This window comes from Somniosus microcephalus, unplaced genomic scaffold (genome assembly GCF_052327205.1).
Source record: "Somniosus microcephalus isolate GS21.2 unplaced genomic scaffold, FLI_Smic_1.0 unresolved_chr2, whole genome shotgun sequence".
Taxonomy (NCBI): domain Eukaryota; kingdom Metazoa; phylum Chordata; class Chondrichthyes; order Squaliformes; family Somniosidae; genus Somniosus; species Somniosus microcephalus.
In genome coordinates this window covers 68,974,274-69,000,395 of record NW_028225180.1, presented here as the reverse complement: position 1 = coordinate 69,000,395, position 26,122 = coordinate 68,974,274, and positions in this window count along the sequence as shown.

The window sequence follows — 26,122 nt, the reverse complement described above, 5'->3', positions numbered from 1 at the left end:
TGGGAGTGAGATTTACAGAGTGATGGAATGGGAGTGAGATTTACAGAGAGAGGGAATGTGAGTGAGATTTACAGAGAGAGGGAATGGGAGTGAGATTTACAGAGTGATGGAATGGGAGTGAGATTTACAGAGTGAGGGAAAGGGAGTGAGAGTTACAGAGTGAGGGACTGGGAGTGAGATCTGCAGAGAGGGGGAATGGGAGTGAGATTTACAGAGAGAGGGAATGGGAGTGAGATTTACAGAGTGAGGGAATGGGAGTCAGATTTACAGAGTGAGGGAACGGGAGTGAGATTTACAGAGAGAGGGAATGGGAGTGAGATTTACAGAGTGAGGGAATGGAAGTGAGATTTACAGAGTGATGGAATGGGAGTGAGATTTACAGAGTGATGGAATGGGAGTGAGATTTACAGAGATAGGGAAAGGGAGTGAGATTTACAGAGAGAGGGAGTGAGAGTGAGATTTACAGAGAGAGGGAATGGGAGTGAGATTTACAGAGTGAGGGAATGGGAGTGAGATTTACAGAGTGAGGGAATGGGAGTGTGATTTACAGAGTGATGGAATGGGAGTGAGATTTACAGAGATAGGGAAAGGGAGTGAGATTTACAGAGAGAGGGAGTGAGAGTGAGATTTACAGAGAGAGGGAATGGGAGTGATACTTACAGAGTGAGGGAATGGGAGTGAGATTAACAGAGTGAGGGAATGGGAGTGAGATTTACAGAGTAAGGGAATGGGAGTGAGATTTACAGAGTGAGGGAATGGGAGTGGGATTTACAGAGTGAGGGACTGGGAGTGAGATTTACAGAGTTAGGGAATGGGAGTGAGATTTACAGAGTGAGGGAATGGGAGTGAGATTTACAGATTGAGGGAATGGGAGTGAGATTTACAGAGTGAGGGACTGGGAGTGAGAATTACAGAGTTAGGGAATGGGAGTGGGATTTACAGAGTGAGGGAATGGGAGTGAGATTTACAGAGAGGGAATGGGAGTGAGATTTAGAGAGTGAGGGAATGGGATTGAGAATTACAGAGTGAGGGAATGGGAGTGAGATTTAAAGAGTGAGGGAATGGGAGTGTGAATTACAGAGTGAGGGAATGGGAGTGAGATTTAGAGAGAGGGAATGGGAGTGAGATTTACAGAGTGAGGGAATGGGAGTGGGAATTACAGAGTGAGGGAATGGGAGTGAGATTTACAGAGAGGGAATGGGAGTGAGATTTACAGAGAGAGGAAATGGGAGTGAGATTTACAGAGTGAGGGAATGGGAGTGAGATTACAGAGTGAGGGAATGGGAGTGAGATTTACAGAGTGAGGGAATGGGAGTGAGATTTACAGAGAGAGGGTATGGGAGTGAGATTTACAGAGAGGGAATGGGAGTGAGATTTACAGAGTGAGGGAATGGGAGTGAGATTTACAGAGTGAGGGAATGGGAGTGAGATTTACAGAGTGGGGGAATGGGAGTGAGATTTACAGAGTGAGGGACTGGAATGAGATTTACAGAGTGAGGGAATGGGAGTGAGATTTACAGAGTGAGGGGATGAGAGTGAGATTTACAGAGTGAGGGAATGGGAGTGGGAATTACAGAGTGAGGGAATGGGAGTGAGATTTACAGAGAGGGAATGGGAGTGAGATTTAGAGAGTGAGGGAATGGGAGTGAGAATTACAGAGTGAGGGAATGGGAGTGAGAATTACAGAGTGACAGAATGGGAGTGGGAATTACAGAGTGAGGGAATGGGAGTGTGATTTACAGAGAGGGAATGGGAGTGAGATTTAGAGAGTGAGGGAATGGGAGTGAGAATTACAGAGTGAGGATATGGGAGTGAGATTTACAGAGTGAGGGAATGGGAGTGGGAATTACAGAGTGAGGAAATGGGGGTGAGATTTAGAGAGAGGGAATGGGAGTGAGATTTACAGAGTGAGATAATGGGAGTGGGAATTACAGAGTGAGGGAATGGGAGTGAGATTTACAGAGCGGGAATGGGAGTGAGATTTACAGAGAGAGGGAATGGGAGTGAGATTAAAAGAGTGAGGGAATGGGAGTGAGATTTACAGAGTGATGGAATGGGAGTGGGAATTACAGAGTGAGGGAATGGGAGTGAGGTTTAGAGAGAGGGAATGGGAGTGAGATTTAAAGAGGGAGGGAATGGGAGTGAGATTTACAGAGAGAGGGAATGGGAGTGAGATATACAGAGTGAGGGAATGGGAGTGAGATTTACAGAGTGAGGGAATGGGAGTGAGATTTACAGAGAGAGGGAATGGGAGTGGGAATTACAGAGTGAGGGAATGGGAGAGAGATTTATAGAGAGAGGGAATGGGAGTGAGATTTACAGAGTGAGGGAATGGGAGTGAGATTTACACAGTGAGGGAATGGGAGTGAGATTTACAGGGAGAGTGAATGGGAGTGAGATTTACAGAGTGAGGGAATGGGAGTGAGATTTACAGAGAGATGGAATGTGAATGAGGTTTACAGAGTGAGGGAATGGGAGTGAGATTTACTGAGTGGGGGAATGGGAGTGAGATTTACAGAGCGAGGGAATGGGAGTGAGATTTACAGAGTGAGGGAATGGGAGTGAGATTTACAGAGTGAGGGAATGGGAGTGAGATTTAAAGACAGAGGGAATGGGAGTGAGATTTACATAGTGAGGGAATGGGAGTGAGATTTACAGAGTGATGGAATGGGAGTGAGATTTACAGAGAGAGGGAATGTGAGTGAGATTTACAGAGAGAGGGAATGGGAGTGAGATTTACAGAGTGATGGAATGGGAGTGAGATTTACAGAGTGAGGGAAAGGGAGTGAGAGTTACAGAGTGAGGGACTGGGAGTGAGATCTGCAGAGAGGGGGAATGGGAGTGAGATTTACAGAGAGAGGGAATGGGAGTGAGATTTACAGAGTGAGGGAATGGGAGTCAGATTTACAGAGTGAGGGAACGGGAGTGAGATTTACAGAGAGAGGGAATGGGAGTGAGATTTACAGAGTGAGGGAATGGAAGTGAGATTTACAGAGTGGGACTGGGAGTGAGATTTACAGACTCAGTGAATGGGAGTGAGATTTACAGAGTGAGGGAATGGGAGTGAGATTTACAGAGTGAGGGAATGGGAGTGTGATTTACAGAGTGATGGAATGGGAGTGAGATTTACAGAGATAGGGAAAGGGAGTGAGATTTACAGAGAGAGGGAGTGAGAGTGAGATTTACAGAGAGAGGGAATGGGAGTGATACTTACAGAGTGAGGGAATGGGAGTGAGATTAACAGAGTGAGGGAATGGGAGTGAGATTTACAGAGTAAGGGAATGGGAGTGAGATTTACAGAGTGAGGGAATGGGAGTGGGATTTACAGAGTGAGGGACTGGGAGTGAGATTTACAGAGTTAGGGAATGGGAGTGAGATTTACAGAGTGAGGGAATGGGAGTGAGATTTACAGATTGAGGGAAAGGGTGTGAGATTTACAGAGTGAGGGACTGGGAGTGAGAATTACAGAGTTAGGGAATGGGAGTGGGATTTACAGAGTGAGGGAATGGGAGTGAGATTTACAGAGAGGGAATGGGAGTGAGATTTAGAGAGTGAGGGAATGGGATTGAGAATTACAGAGTGAGGGAATGGGAGTGAGATTTAAAGAGTGAGGGAATGGGAGTGTGAATTACAGAGTGAGGGAATGGGAGTGAGATTTAGAGAGAGGGAATGGGAGTGAGATTTACAGAGTGAGGGAATGGGAGTGGGAATTACAGAGTGAGGGAATGGGAGTGAGATTTACAGAGAGGGAATGGGAGTGAGATTTACAGAAAGAGGAAATGGGAGTGAGATTTACAGAGTGAGGGAATGGGAGTGAGATTACAGAGTGAGGGAATGGGAGTGAGATTTACAGAGTGAGGGAATGGGAGTGAGATTTACAGAGAGAGGGTATGGGAGTGAGATTTACAGAGAGGGAATGGGAGTGAGATTTACAGAGTGAGGGAATGGGAGTGAGATTTACAGAGTGAGGGAATGGGAGTGAGATTTACAGAGTGGGGGAATGGGAGTGAGATTTACAGAGTGAGGGACTGGAATGAGATTTACAGAGTGAGGGAATGGGAGTGAGATTTACAGAGTGAGGGGATGAGAGTGAGATTTACAGAGTGAGGGAATGGGAGTGGGAATTACAGAGTGAGGGAATGGGAGTGAGATTTACAGAGAGGGAATGCGAGTGAGATTTAGAGAGTGAGGGAATGGGAGTGAGAATTAGAGAGTGAGGGAATGGGAGTGAGAATTACAGAGTGACGGAATGGGAGTGGGAATTACAGAGTGAGGGAATGGGAGTGTGATTTACAGAGAGGGAATGGGAGTGAGATTTAGAGAGTGAGGGAATGGGAGTGAGAATTACAGAGTGAGGATATGGGAGTGAGATTTACAGAGTGAGGGAATGGGAGTGGGAATTACAGAGTGAGGAAATGGGGGTGAGATTTAGAGAGAGGGAATGGGAGTGAGATTTACAGAGTGAGAGAATGGGAGTGGGAATTACAGAGTGAGGGAATGGGAGTGAGATTTACAGAGCGGGAATGGGAGTGAGATTTACAGAGAGAGGGAATGGGAGTGACATTAAAAGAGTGAGGGAATGGGAGTGAGATTTACAGAGTGATGGAATGGGAGTGGGAATTACAGAGTGAGGGAATGGGAGTGAGATTTAGAGAGAGGGAATGGGAGTGAGATTTAAAGAGGGAGGGAATGGGAGTGAGATTTACAGAGAGAGGGATTGGGAGTGAGATATACAGAGTGAGGGAATGGGAGTGAGATTTACAGAGTGAGGGAATGGGAGTGAGATTTACAGAGAGAGGGAATGGGAGTGGGAATTACAGAGTGAGGGAATGGGAGAGAGATTTATAGAGAGAGGGAATCGGAGTGAGATTTACAGAGTGAGGGAATGGGAGTGAGATTTACACAGTGAGGGAATGGGACTGAGATTTACAGAGAGAGTGAATGGGAGTGAGATTTACAGAGTGAGGGAATGGGAGTGAGAATTACAGAGAGATGGAATGTGAATGACGTTTACAGAGTGAGGGAATGGGAGTGAGATTTACTGAGTGGGGGAATGGGAGTGAGATTTACAGAGCGAGGGAATGGGAGTGAGATTTACAGAGTGAAGGAATGGGAATGAGATTTACAGAGTGAGGGAATGGGAGTGAGATTTACAGACAGAGGGAATGGGAGTGAGATTTACAGAGTGAGGGAATGGGAGTGAGATTTACAGAGTGAGGGAATGGGAGTGAGATTTACAGAGTGAGGGAATGGGAGTGAGATTTACAGACAGTGAGAATGGGAGTGAGATTTACATAGTGAGGGAATGGGAGTGAGATTTACAGAGTGATGGAATGGGAGTGAGATTTACAGAGAGAGGGAATGGGAGTGAGATTTACAGAGTGAGGGATTGGGAGTGAGATTTACAGAGAGAGGGAATGGGAGTGAGATTTACAGAGAGAGGGCATGGGAGTGGGATTTACAGAGTGATGGAATGGGAGTGAGATTTACAGAGTGAGGGAAAGGGAGTGAGAGTTACAGAGTGAGGGACTGGGAGTGAGATTTACAGAGAGAGGGAATGGGAGTGAGATTTACAGAGTGAGGGAATGGGAGTGAGATTTACAGAGCAAGGGAATGGGAGTGAGATTTACAGAGTGAGGGAATGGGAGTGGGATTTACAGAGTGAGGGACTGGGAGTGAGATTTACAGAGTTAGGGAATGGGAGTGAGATTTACAGAGTGAGGGAATGGGAGTGAGATTTACAGATTGAGGGAATGGGAGTGAGATTTACAGAGTGAGGGACTGGGAGTGAGAATTACAGAGTTAGGGAATGGGAGTGAGATTTACAGAGTGAGGGAATGGGAGTGAGATTTACAGAGAGGGAATGGGAGTGAGATTTAGAGAGTGAGGGAATGGGATTGAGAATTACAGAGTGAGGGAATGGGAGTGAAATTTACAGAGTGAGGGAATGGGAGTGTGAATTACAGAGTGAGGGAATGGGAGTGAGATTTAGAGAGAGGGAATGGGAGTGAGATTTACAGAGTGAGGGAATGGGAGTGGGAATTACAGAGTGAGGGAATGGGAGTGAGATTTACAGAGAGGGAATGGGAGTGAGATTTACAGAGAGAGGAAATGGGATTGAGATTTACAGAGAGAGGGAATGGGAGTGAGATTTACAGAGTGAGGGAATGGGAGTGGGAATTACAGAGTGAGGGAATGGGAGTGAGATTTACAGAGAGGGGATGAGAGTGAGATTTACAGAGTGAGGGAATGGGAGTGGGAATTACAGAGTGAGGGAATGGGAGTGAGATTTACAGAGAGGGAATGGGAGTGAGATTTAGAGAGTGAGGGAATGGGAGTGAGAATTACAGAGTGAGGGAATGGGAGTGAGAATTACAGAGTGACGGAATGGGAGTGGGAATTACAGAGTGAGGGAATGGGAGTGTGATTTACAGAGAGGGAATGGGAGTGAGATTTAGAGAGTGAGGGAATGGGAGTGAGAATTACAGAGTGAGGATATGGGAGTGAGATTTACAGAGTGAGGGAATGGGAGTGGGAATTACAGAGTGAGGAAATGGGGGTGAGATTTAGAGAGAGGGAATGGGAGTGAGATTTACAGAGTGAGATAATGGGAGTGGGAATTACAGAGTGAGGGAATGGGAGTGAGATTTACAGAGCGGGAATGGGAGTGAGATTTACAGAGAGAGGGAATGGGAGTGAGATTAAAAGAGTGAGGGAATGGGAGTGAGATTTACAGAGTGATGGAATGGGAGTGGGAATTACAGAGTGAGGGAATGGGAGTGAGGTTTAGAGAGAGGGAATGGGAGTGAGATTTAAAGAGGGAGGGAATGGGAGTGAGATTTACAGAGAGAGGGAATGGGAGTGAGATATACAGAGTGAGGGAATGGGAGTGAGATTTACAGAGTGAGGGAATGGGAGTGAGATTTACAGAGAGAGGGAATGGGAGTGGGAATTACAGAGTGAGGGAATGGGAGAGAGATTTATAGAGAGAGGGAATGGGAGTGAGATTTACAGAGTGAGGGAATGGGAGTGAGATTTACACAGTGAGGGAATGGGAGTGAGATTTACAGGGAGAGTGAATGGGAGTGAGATTTACAGAGTGAGGGAATGGGAGTGAGATTTACAGAGAGATGGAATGTGAATGAGGTTTACAGAGTGAGGGAATGGGAGTGAGATTTACTGAGTGGGGGAATGGGAGTGAGATTTACAGAGCGAGGGAATGGGAGTGAGATTTACAGAGTGAGGGAATGGGAGTGAGATTTACAGAGTGAGGGAATGGGAGTGAGATTTAAAGACAGAGGGAATGGGAGTGAGATTTACATAGTGAGGGAATGGGAGTGAGATTTACAGAGTGATGGAATGGGAGTGAGATTTACAGAGAGAGGGAATGTGAGTGAGATTTACAGAGAGAGGGAATGGGAGTGAGATTTACAGAGTGATGGAATGGGAGTGAGATTTACAGAGTGAGGGAAAGGGAGTGAGAGTTACAGAGTGAGGGACTGGGAGTGAGATCTGCAGAGAGGGGGAATGGGAGTGAGATTTACAGAGAGAGGGAATGGGAGTGAGATTTACAGAGTGAGGGAATGGGAGTCAGATTTACAGAGTGAGGGAACGGGAGTGAGATTTACAGAGAGAGGGAATGGGAGTGAGATTTACAGAGTGAGGGAATGGAAGTGAGATTTACAGAGTGGGACTGGGAGTGAGATTTACAGACTCAGTGAATGGGAGTGAGATTTACAGAGTGAGGGAATGGGAGTGAGATTTACAGAGTGAGGGAATGGGAGTGTGATTTACAGAGTGATGGAATGGGAGTGAGATTTACAGAGATAGGGAAAGGGAGTGAGATTTACAGAGAGAGGGAGTGAGAGTGAGATTTACAGAGAGAGGGAATGGGAGTGATACTTACAGAGTGAGGGAATGGGAGTGAGATTAACAGAGTGAGGGAATGGGAGTGAGATTTACAGAGTAAGGGAATGGGAGTGAGATTTACAGAGTGAGGGAATGGGAGTGGGATTTACAGAGTGAGGGACTGGGAGTGAGATTTACAGAGTTAGGGAATGGGAGTGAGATTTACAGAGTGAGGGAATGGGAGTGAGATTTACAGATTGAGGGAAAGGGTGTGAGATTTACAGAGTGAGGGACTGGGAGTGAGAATTACAGAGTTAGGGAATGGGAGTGGGATTTACAGAGTGAGGGAATGGGAGTGAGATTTACAGAGAGGGAATGGGAGTGAGATTTAGAGAGTGAGGGAATGGGATTGAGAATTACAGAGTGAGGGAATGGGAGTGAGATTTAAAGAGTGAGGGAATGGGAGTGTGAATTACAGAGTGAGGGAATGGGAGTGAGATTTAGAGAGAGGGAATGGGAGTGAGATTTACAGAGTGAGGGAATGGGAGTGGGAATTACAGAGTGAGGGAATGGGAGTGAGATTTACAGAGAGGGAATGGGAGTGAGATTTACAGAAAGAGGAAATGGGAGTGAGATTTACAGAGTGAGGGAATGGGAGTGAGATTACAGAGTGAGGGAATGGGAGTGAGATTTACAGAGTGAGGGAATGGGAGTGAGATTTACAGAGAGAGGGTATGGGAGTGAGATTTACAGAGAGGGAATGGGAGTGAGATTTACAGAGTGAGGGAATGGGAGTGAGATTTACAGAGTGAGGGAATGGGAGTGAGATTTACAGAGTGGGGGAATGGGAGTGAGATTTACAGAGTGAGGGACTGGAATGAGATTTACAGAGTGAGGGAATGGGAGTGAGATTTACAGAGTGAGGGGATGAGAGTGAGATTTACAGAGTGAGGGAATGGGAGTGGGAATTACAGAGTGAGGGAATGGGAGTGAGATTTACAGAGAGGGAATGCGAGTGAGATTTAGAGAGTGAGGGAATGGGAGTGAGAATTAGAGAGTGAGGGAATGGGAGTGAGAATTACAGAGTGACGGAATGGGAGTGGGAATTACAGAGTGAGGGAATGGGAGTGTGATTTACAGAGAGGGAATGGGAGTGAGATTTAGAGAGTGAGGGAATGGGAGTGAGAATTACAGAGTGAGGATATGGGAGTGAGATTTACAGAGTGAGGGAATGGGAGTGGGAATTACAGAGTGAGGAAATGGGGGTGAGATTTAGAGAGAGGGAATGGGAGTGAGATTTACAGAGTGAGAGAATGGGAGTGGGAATTACAGAGTGAGGGAATGGGAGTGAGATTTACAGAGCGGGAATGGGAGTGAGATTTACAGAGAGAGGGAATGGGAGTGACATTAAAAGAGTGAGGGAATGGGAGTGAGATTTACAGAGTGATGGAATGGGAGTGGGAATTACAGAGTGAGGGAATGGGAGTGAGATTTAGAGAGAGGGAATGGGAGTGAGATTTAAAGAGGGAGGGAATGGGAGTGAGATTTACAGAGAGAGGGATTGGGAGTGAGATATACAGAGTGAGGGAATGGGAGTGAGATATACAGAGTGAGGGAATGGGAGTGAGATTTACAGAGAGAGGGAATGGGAGTGGGAATTACAGAGTGAGGGAATGGGAGAGAGATTTATAGAGAGAGGGAATCGGAGTGAGATTTACAGAGTGAGGGAATGGGAGTGAGATTTACACAGTGAGGGAATGGGACTGAGATTTACAGAGAGAGTGAATGGGAGTGAGATTTACAGAGTGAGGGAATGGGAGTGAGAATTACAGAGAGATGGAATGTGAATGACGTTTACAGAGTGAGGGAATGGGAGTGAGATTTACTGAGTGGGGGAATGGGAGTGAGATTTACAGAGCGAGGGAATGGGAGTGAGATTTACAGAGTGAAGGAATGGGAATGAGATTTACAGAGTGAGGGAATGGGAGTGAGATTTACAGACAGAGGGAATGGGAGTGAGATTTACAGAGTGAGGGAATGGGAGTGAGATTTACAGAGTGAGGGAATGGGAGTGAGATTTACAGAGTGAGGGAATGGGAGTGAGATTTACAGACAGTGGGAATGGGAGTGAGATTTACATAGTGAGGGAATGGGAGTGAGATTTACAGAGTGATGGAATGGGAGTGAGATTTACAGAGAGAGGGAATGGGAGTGAGATTTACAGAGTGAGGGATTGGGAGTGAGATTTACAGAGAGAGGGAATGGGAGTGAGATTTACAGAGAGAGGGCATGGGAGTGGGATTTACAGAGTGATGGAATGGGAGTGAGATTTACAGAGTGAGGGAAAGGGAGTGAGAGTTACAGAGTGAGGGACTGGGAGTGAGATTTACAGAGAGAGGGAATGGGAGTGAGATTTACAGAGTGAGGGAATGGGAGTGAGATTTACAGAGCAAGGGAATGGGAGTGAGATTTACAGAGTGAGGGAATGGGAGTGGGATTTACAGAGTGAGGGACTGGGAGTGAGATTTACAGAGTTAGGGAATGGGAGTGAGATTTACAGAGTGAGGGAATGGGAGTGAGATTTACAGATTGAGGGAATGGGAGTGAGATTTACAGAGTGAGGGACTGGGAGTGAGAATTACAGAGTTAGGGAATGGGAGTGAGATTTACAGAGTGAGGGAATGGGAGTGAGATTTACAGAGAGGGAATGGGAGTGAGATTTAGAGAGTGAGGGAATGGGATTGAGAATTACAGAGTGAGGGAATGGGAGTGAAATTTACAGAGTGAGGGAATGGGAGTGTGAATTACAGAGTGAGGGAATGGGAGTGAGATTTAGAGAGAGGGAATGGGAGTGAGATTTACAGAGTGAGGGAATGGGAGTGGGAATTACAGAGTGAGGGAATGGGAGTGAGATTTACAGAGAGGGAATGGGAGTGAGATTTACAGAGAGAGGAAATGGGATTGAGATTTACAGAGTGAGGGAATGGGAGTGAGATTACAGAGTGTGGGAATGGGAGTGAGATTTACAGAGTGAGGGAATGGGAGTGAGATTTACAGAGAGAGGGTATGGGAGTGAGATTTACAGAGAGGGAATGGGAGTGAGATTTACAGAGTGAGGGAATGGGAGTGCGATTTACAGAGTGAGGGAATGGGAGTGAGATTTACAGAGTGGGGGAATGGGAGTCAGATTTACAGTGTGAGGGACTGGAATGAGATTTACAGAGTGAGGGAATGGGAGTGAGATTTACAGAGTGAGGGGATGAGAGTGAGATTTACAGAGTGAGGGAATGGGAGTGGGAATTACAGAGTGAGGGAATGGGAGTGAGATTTACAGAGAGGGAATGGGAGTGAGATTTAGAGCGTGAGGGAATGGGAGTGAGAATTACAGAGTGAGGGAATGGGAGTGAGATTTACAGAGTGAGGGAATGGGAGTGGGAATTACAGAGTGAGGAAATGGGGGTGAGATTTAGAGAGAGGGAATGGGAGTGAGATTTACAGAGTGAGAGAATGGGAGTGGGAATTACAGAGTGAGGGAATGGGAGTGAGATTTACAGAGCGGGAATGGGAGTGAGATTTACAGAGAGAGGGAATGGGAGTGAGATTAAAAGAGTGAGGGAATGGGAGTTAGATTTACAGAGTGATGGAATGGGAGTGGGAATTACAGAGTGAGGGAATGGGGGTGAGATTTAGTGAGAGGGAATGGGAGTGAGATTTAAAGAGGGAGGGAATGGGAGTGAGATTTACAGAGAGAGGGGTTGGGAGTGAGATATACAGAGTGAGGGAATGGGAGTGAGATTTACAGAGTGAGGGAATGGGAGTGAGATTTACAGAGAGAGGGAATGGGAGTGGGAATTACAGAGTGAGGGAATGGGAGAGAGATTTATAGAGAGAGGGAATCGGAGTGAGATTTACAGAGTGAGGGAATGGGAGTAAGATTTACACAGTGAGGGAATGGGAGTGAGATTTACAGAGAGAGTGAATGGGAGTGAGATTTACAGAGTGAGGGAATGGGAGTGAGATTTACAGAGAGATGGAATGTGAATGAGGTTTACAGAGTGAGGGAATGGGAGTGAGATTTACTGAGTGGGGGAATGGGAGTGAGATTTACAGAGCGAGGGAATGGGAGTGAGATTTACAGAGTGAAGGAATGGGAATGAGATTTACAGAGTGAGGGAATGGGAGTGAGATTTACAGACAGAGGGAATGGGAGTGAGATTTACAGAGCGAGGGAATGGGAGTGAGATTTACAGAGTGAGGGAATGGGAGTGAGATTTACAGAGTGAGGGAATGGGAGTGAGATTTACAGACAGAGGGAATGGGAGTGAGATTTACATAGTGAGGGAATGGGAGTGAGATTTACAGAGTGATGGAATGGGAGTGAGATTTACAGAGAGAGGGAATGGGAGTGAGATTTACAGAGTGAGGGATTGGGAGTGAGATTTACAGAGAGAGGGAATGGGAGTGAGATTTACAGAGAGAGGGAATGGGAGTGGGATTTACAGAGTGATGGAATGGGAGTGAGATTTACAGAGTGAGGGAAAGGGAGTGAGAGTTACAGAGTGAGGGACTGGGAGTGAGATTTACAGAGAGAGGGAATGGGAGTGAGATTTACAGAGAGAGGGAATGGGAGTGAGATTTACAGAGTGAGGGAATGGGAGTCAGAGTTACAGAGTGAGGGAATGGGAGTGAGATTTACAGAGAGGGGGAATGGGAGTGAGATTTACAGAGTGAGAGAATGGGAGTGAGATTTACAGAGTGGGATTGGGAGTGAGATTTACAGAGTGAGTGAATGGGAGTGAGATTTACAGAGTGAGGGAATGGGAGTGAGATTTACAGAGTGAGGGAATGGGAGTGTGATTTACAGAGTGATGGAATGGGAGTGAGATTTACAGAGTGAGGGAATGGGAGTGGGATTTACAGAGTGAGGGAATGGGAGTGAGATTTACAGAGAGAGGGAATGGGAGTGAGATTTACAGAGAGGGAATGGGAGTGAGATTTACAGAGTGAGGGAATGGGAGTGAGATTTACAGAGTAAGGGAATGGGAGTGAGATTTACAGAGTGAGGGAATGGGAGTGGGATTTACAGAGTGAGGGACTGGGAGTGAGATTTAAAGAGTTTAGGAATGGGAGTGAGATTTACAGAGTGAGGGAATGGGAGTGAGATTTACAGATTGAGGGAATGGGAGTGAGATTTACAGAGTGAGGGACTGGGAGTGAGATTTACAGAGTTAGGGAATGGGAGTGAGATTTACAGAGTGAGGGAATGGAAGTGAGATTTACAGAGAGGGAATGGGAGTGAGATTTACAGAGAGAGGAAATGGGAGTGAGATTTTCAGAGTGAGGGAATGGGAGTGAGATTACAGTGTGAGGGAATGGGAGTGAGATTTACAGAGTGAGGGAATGGGAGTGAGATTTACAGAGTGAGGGAATGGGAGTGTGTATTACAGAGTGAGGGAATGGGAGTGAGATTTAGAGAGAGGGAATGGGAGTGAGATTTACAGAGTGAGGGAATGGGAGTGGGAATTACAGAGTGAGGGAATGGGAGTGAGATTTACAGAGAGGGAATGGGAGTGAGATTTACAGAGAGAGGAAATGGGAGTGAGATTTACAGAGTGAGGGAATGGGAGTGAGATTACAGAGTGAGGGAATGGGAGTGAGATTTACAGAGTGAGGGAATGGGAGTGAGATTTACAGAGAGAGGGTATGGGAGTGAGATTTACAGAGAGGGAACGGGAGTGAGATTTACAGAGTGAGGGAATGGGAGTGAGATTTACAGAGTGAGGGAATGGGAGTGAGATTACAGAGTGGGGGAATGGGAGTGAGATTTACAGAGTGAGGGACTGGAATGAGATTTACAGAGTGAGGGAATGGGAGTGAGATTTACAGAGTGAGGGGATGAGAGTGAGATTTACAGAGTGAGGGAATGGGAGTGGGAATTACAGAGTGAGGGAATGGGAGTGAGATTTACAGAGAGGGAATGGGAGTGAGATTTAGAGAGTGAGGGAATGGGGGTGAGAATTACAGAGTGAGGGAATGGGAGTGAGAATTACAGAGTGACGGAATGGGAGTGGGAATTACAGAGTGAGGGAATGGGAGTGTGATTTACAGAGAGGGAATGGGAGTGAGATTTAGAGAGTGAGGGAATGGGAGTGAGAATTACAGAGTGAGGGAATGGGAGTGAGATTTACAGAGTGAGGGAATGGGAGTGGGAATTACAGAGTGAGGAAATGGGGGTGAGATTTAGAGAGAGGGAATGGGAGTGAGATTTACAGAGTGAGAGAATGGGAGTGGGAATTACAGAGTGAGGGAATGGGAGTGAGATTTACAGAGCGGGAATGGGAGTGAGATTTACAGAGAGAGGGAATGGGAGTGAGATTAAAAGAGTGAGGGAATGGGAGTGAGATTTACAGAGTGATGGAATGGGAGTGGGAATTACAGAGTGAGGGAATGGGAGTGAGATTTAGTGAGAGGGAATGGGAGTGAGATTTAAAGAGGGAGGGAATGGGAGTGAGATTTACAGAGAGAGGGATTGGGAGTGAGATATACAGAGTGAGGGAATGGGAGTGAGATTTACAGAGTGAGGGAATGGGAGTGAGATTTACAGAGAGAGGGAATGGGAGTGGGAATTACAGAGTGAGGGAATGGGAGAGAGATTTATAGAGAGAGGGAATCGGAGTGAGATTTACAGAGTGAGGGAATGGGAGTGAGATTTACACAGTGAGGGAATGGGAGTGAGATTTACAGAGAGAGTGAATGGGAGTGAGATTTACAGAGTGAGGGAATGGGAGTGAGATTTACAGAGAGATGGAATGTGAATGAGGTTTACAGAGTGAGGGAATGGGAGTGAGATTTACAGAGCGAGGGAATGGGAGTGAGATCTACAGAGTGAAGGAATGGGAATGAGATTTACAGAGTGAGGGAATGGGAGTGAGATTTACAGACAGAGGGAATGGGAGTGAGATTTACAGAGCGAGGGAATGGGAGTGAGATTTACAGAGTGAGGGAATGGGAGTGAGATTTACAGAGTGAGGGAATGGGAGTGAGATTTACAGACAGAGGGAATGGGAGTGAGATTTACATAGTGAGGGAATGGGAGTGAGATTTACAGAGTGATGGAATGGGAGTGAGATTTACAGAGAGAGGGAATGGGAGTGAGATTTACAGAGTGAGGGATTGGGAGTGAGATTTACAGAGAGAGGGAATGGGAGTGAGATTTACAGAGAGAGGGAATGGGAGTGGGATTTACAGAGTGATGGAATGGGAGTGAGATTTACAGAGTGAGGGAAAGGGAGTGAGAGTTCCAGAGTGAGGGACTGGGAGTGAGATTTACAGAGAGAGGGATTGGGAGTGAGATTTACAGAGAGAGGGAATGGGAGTGAGATTTACAGAGTGAGGGAATGGGAGTCAGATTTACAGAGTGAGGGAATGGGAGTGAGATTTTCAGAGAGAGGGAATGGGAGTGAGATTTACAGAGTGAGGGAATGGGAGTGAGATTTACAGAGTGGGATTGAGAGTGAGATTTACAGAGTTAGTGAATGGGAGTGAGATTTACAGAGTGAGGGAATGGGAGTGAGATTTACAGAGTGAGGGAATGGGAGTGTGATTTACAGAGTGATGGAATGGGAGTGAGATTTACAGAGATAGGGAAAGGGAGTGAGATTTACAGAGAGAGGGAGTGAGAGTGAGATTTACAGAGAGAGGGAATGGGAGTGGTACTTACAGAGAGAGGGAATGGGAGTGAGATTTACAGAGTGAGGGAATGGGAGTGAGATTTACAGAGAGAGGGAATGGGAGTGAGATTTACAGAGAGGGAATGGGAGTGAGATTTACAGAGTGAGGGAATGGGAGTGAGATTTACAGAGTGAGGGAATGGGAGTGGGATTTACAGAGTGAGGGACTGGGAGTGAGATTTAAAGTGTTAGGGAATGGGAGTGAGATTTACAGAGTGAGGGAATGGGAGTGAGATTTACAGATTGAGGGAATGGGAGTGAGATTTACAGAGTAAGGGAATGGGAGTGAGATTTACAGAGTGAGGGAATGGGAGTGGGATTTACAGAGTGAGGGACTGGGAGTGAGATTTAAAGAGTTAGGGAATGGGAGTGAGATTTACAGAGTGAGGGAATGGCAGTGAGATTTACAGATTGTGGGAATGGGAGTGAGATTTACAGAGTGAGGGACTGGGAGTGAGATTTACAGAGTTAGGGAATGGGAGTGAGATTTACAGAGTGAGGGAATGGGAGTGAGATTTACAGAGAGGGAATAGGAGTGAGATTTAGAGAGTGAGGGAATGGGATTGAGAATTACAGAGTGAGGGAATGGGAGTGAGATTTACAGAGTGAGGGAATGGGAGTGGGAATTACAGAGTGAGGGAATGGGAGTGAGATTTAGAGAGAGGGAATGGGAGTGAGATTTACAGAGTGAGGGAATGGGAGTCAGATTTACAGAGTGAGGGAATGGGAGTGAGATTTACAGAGATAGGGAAAGGGAGTGAGATTTACAGAGAGAGGGAGTGAGAGTGAGATTTACAGAGAGAGGGAATGGGAGTGGTACTTATAGAGAGAGGGAATGGGAGTGAGATTTACAGAGTGAGGGAATGGGAGTGAGATTTACAGAGAGAGGGAATGGGAGTGAGATTTACAGAGTGAGGGAATGGGAGTCAGATTTACAGAGTGAGGGAATGGGAGTGAGATTTTCAGAGAGAGGGAATGGGAGTGAGATTTACAGAGTGAGGGAATGGGAGTGAGATTTACAGAGTGGGATTGAGAGTGAGATTTACAGAGTTAGTGAATGGGAGTGAGATTTACAGAGTGAGGGAATGGGAGTGAGATTTACAGAGAGAGGGAATGGGAGTGGTACTTACAGGGAGAGGGAATGGGAGTGAGATTTACAGAGTGAGGGAATGGGAGTGAGATTTACAGAGAGAGGGAATGGGAGTGAGATTTACAGAGAGGGAATGGGAGTGAGATTTACAGAGTGAGGGAATGGGAGTGAGATTTACAGAGTGAGGGAATGGGAGTGGGATTTACAGAGTGAGGGACTGGGAGTGAGATTTAAAGTGTTAGGGAATGGGAGTGAGATTTACAGAGTGAGGGAATGGGAGTGAGATTTACAGAGTAAGGGAATGGGAGTGAGATTTACAGAGTGAGGGAATGGGAGTGGGATTTACAGAGTGAGGGACTGGGAGTGAGATTTAAAGAGTTAGGGAATGGGAGTGAGATTTACAGAGTGAGGGAATGGGAGTGAGATTTACAGATTGAGGGAATGGGAGTGAGATTTACAGAGTGAGGGACTGGGAGTGAGATTTACAGAGTTAGGGAATGGGAGTGAGATTTACAGAGTCAGGGAATGGGAGTGAGATTTACAGAGAGGGAATAGGAGTGAGATTTAGAGAGTGAGGGAATGGGATTGAGAATTACAGAGTGAGGGAATGGGAGTGAGATTTACAGAGTGAGGGAATGGGAGTGGGAATTACAGAGTGAGGGAATGGGAGTGAGATTTAGAGAGAGGGAATGGGAGTGAGATTTACAGAGTGAGGGAATGGGAGTCAGATTTACAGAGTGAGGGAATGGGAGTGAGATTTACAGAGAGAGGGAATGGGAGTGAGATTTACAGAGTGAGGGAATGGGAGTGAGATTTACAGAGTGGGATTGGGAGTGAGATTTACAGAGTGAGTGAATGGGAGTGAGATTTACAGAGTGAGGGAATGGGAGTGAGATTTACAGAGTGGGGGAATGGGAGTGTGATTTACAGAGTGATGGAATGGGAGTGAGATTTACAGAGATAGGGAAAGGGAGTGAGATTTACAGAGAGAGGGAGTGAGAGTGAGATTTACAGAGAGAGGGAATGGGAGTGGTACTTATAGAGAGAGGGAATGGGAGTGAGATTTACAGAGTGAGGGAATGGGAGTGAGATTTACAGAGAGAGGGAATGGGAGTGAGATTTATAGAGAGGGAATGGGAGTGAGATTTACAGAGTGAGGGAATGGGAGTGAGATTTACAGTGTAAGGGAATGGGAGTGAGATTTACAGAGTGAGGGAATGGGAGTGGGATTTAAAGAGTGAGGGACTGGGAGTGAGATTTACAGAGTTAGGGAATGGGAGTGAGATTTACAGAGTGAGGGAATGGGAGTGAGGTTTACAGATTGAGGGAATGGGAGTGAGATTTACAGAGTGAGGGACTGGGAGTGAGATTTACAGAGTTAGGGAATGGGAGTGAGATTTACAGAGTGAGGGAATGGGAGTGAGATTTACAGAGAGGGAATAGGAGTGAGATTTAGAGGGTGAGGGAATGGGATTGAGAATTACAGAGTGAGGGAATGGGAGTGAGATTTACAGAGTGAGGGAAAGGGAGTGGGAATTACAGAGTGAGGGAATGGGAGTGAGATTTAGAGAGAGGGAATGGGAGTGAGATTTACAGAGTGAGGGAATGGGAGTGGGAATTACAGAGTGAGGGAATGGGAGTGAGATTTACAGAGAGGGAATGGGAGTGAGATTTACAGAGAGAGGAAATGGGAGTGAGATTTACAGAGTGAGGGAATGGGAGTGAGATTTACAGAGTGAGGGAATGGGAGTGAGATTTACAGAGTGAGGGAATGGGAGTGAGATTTACAGAGAGAGGGTATGGGAGTGAGATTTACAGAGAGGGAATGGGTGTGAGATTTACAGAGTGAGGGAATGGGAGTGAGATTTACAGAGTGAGGGAATGGGATTGAGATTTACAGAGTGAGGGAATGGGAGTGAGATTTACAGAGTGAGGGACTTGGAGTGAGATTTACAGAGTGAGGGAATGGGAGTGAGATTTACAGAGTGAGGGGATGGGAGTGAGATTTACAGAGTGAGGGAATGGGAGTGGGAATTACAGAGTGAGGGAATGGGAGTGAGATTTACAGAGAGGTAATGGGAGTGAGATTTAGAGAGTGAGGGAATGGGAGTGAGAATTACAGAGTGAGGGAATGGGAGTGAGATTTACAGAGTGAGGGAATGGGAGTGGGAATTACAGAGTGAGGGAATAGGAGTGAGATTTACAGAGAGGGAATGGGAGTGGGAATTACAGAGTGAGGGAATGGGGGTGAGATTTAGAGAGAGGGAATGGGAGTGAGATTTACAGAGTGAGAGAATGGGAGTGAGATTTACAGAGTGAGGGAATGCGAGTGGGAATTACAGAGTGAGGGAATGGGGGTGAGATTTAGAGAGAGGGAATGGGAGTGAGATTTACAGAGTGAGAGAATGGGAGTCGGAATTACATAGTGAGGGAATGGGAGTGAGATTTACAGAGCGGGAATGGGAGTGAGATTTACAGAGAGAGGGAATGGGAGTGAGATTAAAAGAGTGAGGGAATGGGAGTGAGATTTACAGAGTGATGGAATGGGAGTGGGAATTACAGAGTGAGGGAATGGGAGTGAGATTTAGAGAGAGGGAATGGGAGTGAGATTTAAAGTGTGAAGGAATGGGAGTGAGATTTACAGAGAGAGGGAATGGGAGTGAGATATACAGAGTGAGGGAATGGGAGTGAGATTTACAGAGTGAGGGAATGGGAGTGAGATTTACAGAGAGAGGGAATGGGAGTGGGAATTTCAGAGTGAGGGAATGGGAGTGGGAATTACAGAGTGAGGGAATGGGAGTGAGATTTACAGAGAGGGAATGGGAGTGAGATTTAGAGAGTGAGGGAATGGGAGTGAGAATTACAGAGTGAGGGAATGGGAGTCAGATTTACAGAGTGAGGGAATGGGAGTGGGAATTACAGAGTGTGGGAATGGGGGTGAAATTTAGAGAGAGGGAATGGGAGTGAGATTTACAGAGTGAGGGAATGGGAGTGAGATTTACAGACAGAGGGAATGGGAGTGAGATTTACAGAGTGAGGGAATGGGAGTGAGATTTACAGAGTGAGGGACTGGGAGTGAGATTTACAGAGTGTGGGAATGGGAGTGAGATTTTTAGAGTGAGGGGATGGGAGTGAGATTTACAGAGTGAGGGAATGGGAGTGGGAATTACAGAGTGAGGGAATGGGAGTGAGATTTACAGAGAGGGAATGGGAGTGACATTTAGAGGGTGAGGGAATGGGAGTGAGAATTACAGAGTGAGGGAATGGGAGTGAGATTTACAGAGTGAGGGAATGGGAGTGGGAATTACAGAGTGAGGGAATGGGAGTGAGATTTACAGAGAGGGAATGGGAGTGAGATTTAGAGAGTGAGGGAATGGGAGTGAGAATTACAGAGTGAGGGAATGGGAGTCAGATTTACAGAGTGAGGGAATGGGAGTGGGAATTACAGAGTGAGGGAATGGGGGTGAGATTTAGAGAGAGGGAATGGGAGTGAGATTTACAGAGTGAGGGAATGGGAGTGAGATTTACAGACAGAGGGAATGGGAGTGAGATTTACAGAGCGAGGGAATGGGTGTGAGATTTACAGAGTGAGGGAATGGGAGTGAGATTTACAGAGTGAGGGAATGGGAGTGAGATTTACAGACAGAGGGAATGGGAGTGAGATTTACTTCGTGAGGGAATGGGAGTGAGATTTACAGAGTGAGGGAATGGGAGTGAGATTTACAGACAGAGGGAATGGGAGTGAGATTTACAGAGTGATGGAATGGGAGTGAGATTTACAGAGAGAGGGAATGGGAGTGAGATTTACAGAGTGAGGGATTGGGAGTGAGATTTACAGAGAGAGGGAATGGGAGTGAGATTTACAGAGAGAGGGAATGGGAGTGAGGTTTACAGAGTGATGGAATGGGAGTGAGATTTACAGAGTGAGGGAAAGGGAGTGAGAGTTACAGAGTGAGGGACTGGGAGTGAGATTTACAGAGAGAGGGAATGGGAGTGAGATTTACAGAGTGAGGGAATGGGAGTGAGATTTACAGAGAGAGGGTATGGGAGTGAGATTTACAGAGAGGGAATGGGAGTGAGATTTACAGAGTGAGGGAATGGGAGTGAGATTTACAGAGTGAGGGAATGGGAGTGAGATTTACAGAGTGAGGGAATGGGAGTGAGATTTACAGAGTGAGGGACTGGGAGTGAGATTTACAGAGTGTGGGAATGGGAGTGAGATTTACAGAGTGAGGGGATGGGAGTGAGATTTACAGAGTGAGGGAATGGGAGTGGGGATTACAGAGTGAGGGAATGGGAGTGAGATTTACAGAGAGGGAATGGGAGTGAGATTTAGAGAGTGAGGGAATGGGAGTGAGAATTACAGAGTGAGGGAATGGGAGTGAGATTTACAGAGTGAGGGAATGGGAGTGGGAATTACAGAGTGAGGGAATGGGAGTGAGATTTACAGAGAGGGAATGGGAGTGAGATTTAGAGAGTGAGGGAATGGGAGTGAGAATTACAGAGTGAGGGAATGGGAGTCAGATTTACAGAGTGAGGGAAAGGGAGTGGGAATTACAGAGTGAGGGAATGGGGGTGAGATTTAGAGAGAGGGAATGGGAGTGAGATTTACAGAGTGAGGGAATGGGAGTGAGATTTACAGACAGAGGGAATGGGAGTGAGATTTACAGAGTGAGGGAATGGGAGTGAGATTTACAGAGTGAGGGAATGGGAGTGAGATTTACAGACAGAGGGAATGGGAGTGAGATTTACTTAGTGAGGGAATGGGAGTGAGATTTACAGAGTGATGGAATGGGAGTGAGATTTACAGAGAGAGGGAATGGGAGTGAGATTTACAGAGTGAGGGATTGGGAGTGAGATTTACAGAGAGAGGGAATGGGAGTGAGATTTACTGAGAGAGGGAATGGGAGTGAGATTTACAGAGTGATGGAATGGGAGTGAGATTTACAGAGTGAGGGAAAGGGAGTGAGACTTACAGAGTGAGGGACTGGGAGTGAGATTTACAGAGAGAGGGAATGGGAGTGAGATTTACAGAGAGAGGGAATGGGAGTGAGATTTACAGAGTGAGGGAATGGGAGTCAGATTTACAGAGTGAGGGAATGGGAGTGAGATTTACAGAGAGAGGGAATGGGAGTGAGATTTACAGAGTGAGGGAATGGGAGTGAGATTTACAGAGTGGGACTGGGAGTGAGATTTACAGAGTGAGTGGATGGGAGTGAGATTTACAGAGTGAGGGAATGGGAGTGAGATTTACAGAGTGAGGGAATGGGAGTGTGATTTACAGAGTGATGGAATGGGAGTGAGATTTACAGAGTGAGGGAATGGGAGTGGGGATTACAGAGTGAGGGAATGGGAGTGAGATTTACAGAGAGGGAATGGGAGTGAGATTTAGAGAGTGAGGGAATGGGAGTGAGAATTACAGAGTGAGGGAATGGGAGTGGGAATTACAGAGTGAGGGAATGGGAGTGAGATTTAGAGAGAGGGAATGGGAGTGAGAGTTACAGAGTGAGGGACTGGGAGTGAGATTTACAGAGAGAGGGAATGGGAGTGAGATTTACAGAGAGAGGGAATGGGAGTGAGATTTACAGAGAGCGGGAATGGGAGTCAGATTTACAGAGTGAGGGAATGGGAGTGAGATTTACAGAGAGAGGGAATGGGAGTGAGATTTACAGAGTGAGGGAATGGGAGTGAGATTTACAGAGTGAGGGAATGGGAGTGAGATTTACAGAGTGATGGAATGGGAGTGAGATTTACAGAGTGAGGGACTGGGAGTGAGATTTACAGAGTGTGGGAATGGGAGTGAGATTTACAGAGTGAGGGAATGGGAGTCAGATTTACAGAGTGAGGGAAAGGGAGTGGGAATTACAGAGTGAGGGAATGGGGGTGAGATTTAGAGAGAGGGAATGGGAGTGAGAATTACAGAGTGAGGGAATGGGAGTGAGATTTACAGACAGAGGGAATGGGAGTGAGATTTACAGAGCGAGGGAATGGGTGTGAGATTTACAGAGTGAGGGAATGGGAGTGAGATTTACAGAGTGAGGGAATGGGAGTGAGATTTACAGACAGAGGGAATGGGAGTGAGATTTACTTAGTGAGGGAATGGGAGTGAGATTTACAGAGTGATGGAATGGGAGTGAGATTTACAGAGAGAGGGAATGGGAGTGAGATTTACAGAGTGAGGGATTGGGAGTGAGATTTACAGAGAGAGGGAATGGGAGTGAGATTTACAGAGAGAGGGAATGGGAGTGAGATTTACAGAGTGATGGAATGGGAGTGAGATTTACAGAGTGAGGGAAAGGGAGTGAGACTTACAGAGTGAGGGACTGGGAGTGAGATTTACAGAGAGAGGGAATGGGAGTGAGATTTACAGAGAGAGGGAATGGGAGTGAGATTTACAGAGTGAGGGAATGGGAGTCAGATTTACAGAGTGAGGGAATGGGAGTGAGATTTACAGAGAGAGGGAATGGGAGTGAGATTTACAGAGTGAGGGAATGGGAGTGAGATTTACAGAGTGGGACTGGGAGTGAGATTTACAGAGTGATTGGATGGGAGTGAGATTTACAGAGTCAGGGAATGGGAGTGAGATTTACAGAGTGAGGGAATGGGAGTGTGATTTACAGAGTGATGGAATGGGAGTGAGATTTACAGAGTGAGGGAATGGGAGTGGGGATTACAGAGTGAGGGAATGGGAGTGAGATTTACAGAGAGGGAATGGGAGTGAGATTTAGAGAGTGAGGGAATGGGAGTGAGAATTACAGAGTGAGGGAATGGGAGTGGGAATTACAGAGTGAGGGAATGGGAGTGAGATTTAGAGAGAGGGAATGGGAGTGAGAGTTACAGAGTGAGGGACTGGGAGTGAGATTTACAGAGAGAGGGAATGGGAGTGAGATTTACAGAGAGAGGGAATGGGAGTGAGATTTACAGAGAGCGGGAATGGGAGTCAGATTTACAGAGTGAGGGAATGGGAGTGAGATTTACAGAGAGAGGGAATGGGAGTGAGATTTACAGAGTGAGGGAATGGGAGTGAGATTTACAGAGTGAGGGAATGGGAGTGAGATTTACAGAGTGAGGGAATGGGAGTGAGATTTACAGAGTGAGGGACTGGGAGTGAGATTTACAGAGTGTGGGAATGGTAGTGAGATTTACAGAGTGAGGGGATGGGAGTGAGATTTACAGAGTGAGGGAATGGGAGTGGGGATTACAGAGTGAGGGAATGGGAGTGAGATTTACAGAGAGGGAATGGGAGTGAGATTTAGAGAGTGAGGGAATGGGAGTGAGAATTACAGAGTGAGGGAATGGGAGTGAGATTTACAGAGTGAGGGAATGGGAGTGGGAATTACAGAGTGAGGGAATGGGAGTGAGATTTACAGAGATGGAATGGGAGTGAGATTTAGAGAGTGAGGGAATGGGAGTGAGAATTACAGAGTGAGGGAATGGGAGTCAGATTTACAGAGTGAGGGAATGGGAGTGGGAATTACAGAGTTAGGGAATGGGGGTGAGATTTAGAGAGAGGGAATGGGAGTGAGATTTACAGAGTGAGGGAATGGGAGTGAGATTTACAGACAGAGGGAATGGGAGTGAGATTTACAGAGCGAGGGAATGGGTGTGAGATTTACAGAGTGAGGGAATGGGAGTGAGATTTACAGAGTGAGGGAATGGGAGTGAGATTTACAGACAGAGGGAATGGGAGTGAGATTTACTTAGTGAGGGAATGGGAGTGAGATTTACAGAGTGATGGAATGGGAGTGAGATTTACAGAGAGAGGGAATGGGAGTGAGATTTACAGAGTGAGGGATTGGGAGTGAGATTTACAGAGAGAGGGAATGGGAGTGAGATTTACAGAGAGAGGGAATGGGAGTGAGATTTACAGAGTGATGGAATGGGAGTGAGATTTACAGAGTGAGGGAAAGGGAGTGAGAGTTACAGAGTGAGGGACTGGGAGTGAGATTTACAGAGAGAGGGAATGGGAGTGAGATTTACAGAGAGAGGGAATGGGAGTGAGATTTACAGAGTGAGGGAATGGGAGTCAGATTTACAGAGTGAGGGAATGGGAGTGAGATTTACAGAGAGAGGGAATGGGAGTGAGATTTACAGAGTGAGGGAATGGGAGTGAGATTTACAGAGTGGGACTGGGAGTGAGATTTACAGAGTGAGTGAATGGGAGTGAGATTTACAGAGTGAGGGAATGGGAGTGAGATTTACAGAGTGAGGGAATGGGAGTGTGATTTACAGAGTGCTGGAATGGGAGTGAGATTTACAGAGATAGGGAAAGGGAGTGAGATTTACAGAGAGAGGGAGTGAGAGTGAGATTTACAGAGAGAGGGAATGGGAGTGGTACTTTCAGAGAGAGGGAATGGGAGTGAGATTTACAGAGTGAGGGAATGGGAGTGAGATTTACAGAGAGAGGGAATGGGAGTGAGATTTACAGAGAGGGAATGGGAGTGAGATTTACAGAGTGAGGGAATGGGAGTGAGATTTACAGAGTGAGGGACTGGGAGTGAGATTTACAGAGTGAGGGAATGGGAGTGAGATTTACAGAGTGAGTGGATGGGAGTGAGATTTACAGAGTGAGGGAATGGGAGTGGGAATTACAGAGTGAGGGAATGGGAGTGAGATTTACAGAGAGGTAATGGGAGTGAGATTTAGAGAGTGAGGGAATGGGAGTGAGAATTACAGAGTGAGGGAATGGGAGTGAGATTTACAGAGTGAGGGAATGGGAGTGGGAATTACAGAGTGAGGGAATGGGAGTGAGATTTACAGAGAGGGAATGGGAGTGAGATTTAGAGAGTGAGGTAATGGGAGTGAGAATTACAGAGTGAGGGAATGGGAGTGAGATTTACAGAGTGAGGGAATGGGAGTGGGAATTACAGAGTGAGGGAATGGGGGTGAGATTTAGAGAGAGGGAATGGGAGTGAGATTTACAGAGTGAGAGAATGGGAGTGGGAATTACAGAGTGAGGGAATGGGAGTGAGATTTACAGAGCGGGAATGGGAGTGAGATTTACAGAGAGAGGGAATGAGAGTGAGATTAAAAGAGTGAGGGAATGGGAGTGAGATTTACAGAGTGATGGAATGGGAGTGGGAATTACAGAGTGAGGGAATGGGAGTGAGATTTAGAGAGAGGGAATGGGAGTGAGATTTAAAGAGTGAGGGAATGGGAGTGAGATTTACAGAGAGAGGGAATGGTAGTGAGATATACAGAGTGAGGGAATGGGAGTGAGATTTACAGAGTGAGGGAATGGGAGTGAGATTTACAGAGAGAGGGAATGGGAGTGGGAATTACAGAGTGAGGGAAGGGGAGAGAGATTTATAGAGAGAGGGAATGGGAGTGAGATTTACAGGGTGAGGGAATGGGAGTGAGATTTACAGAGTGAGGGAATGGGAGTGAGATTTACAGAGAGAGTGAATGGGAGTGAGATTTACAGAGTGAGCGAATGGGAGTCAGATTTACAGAG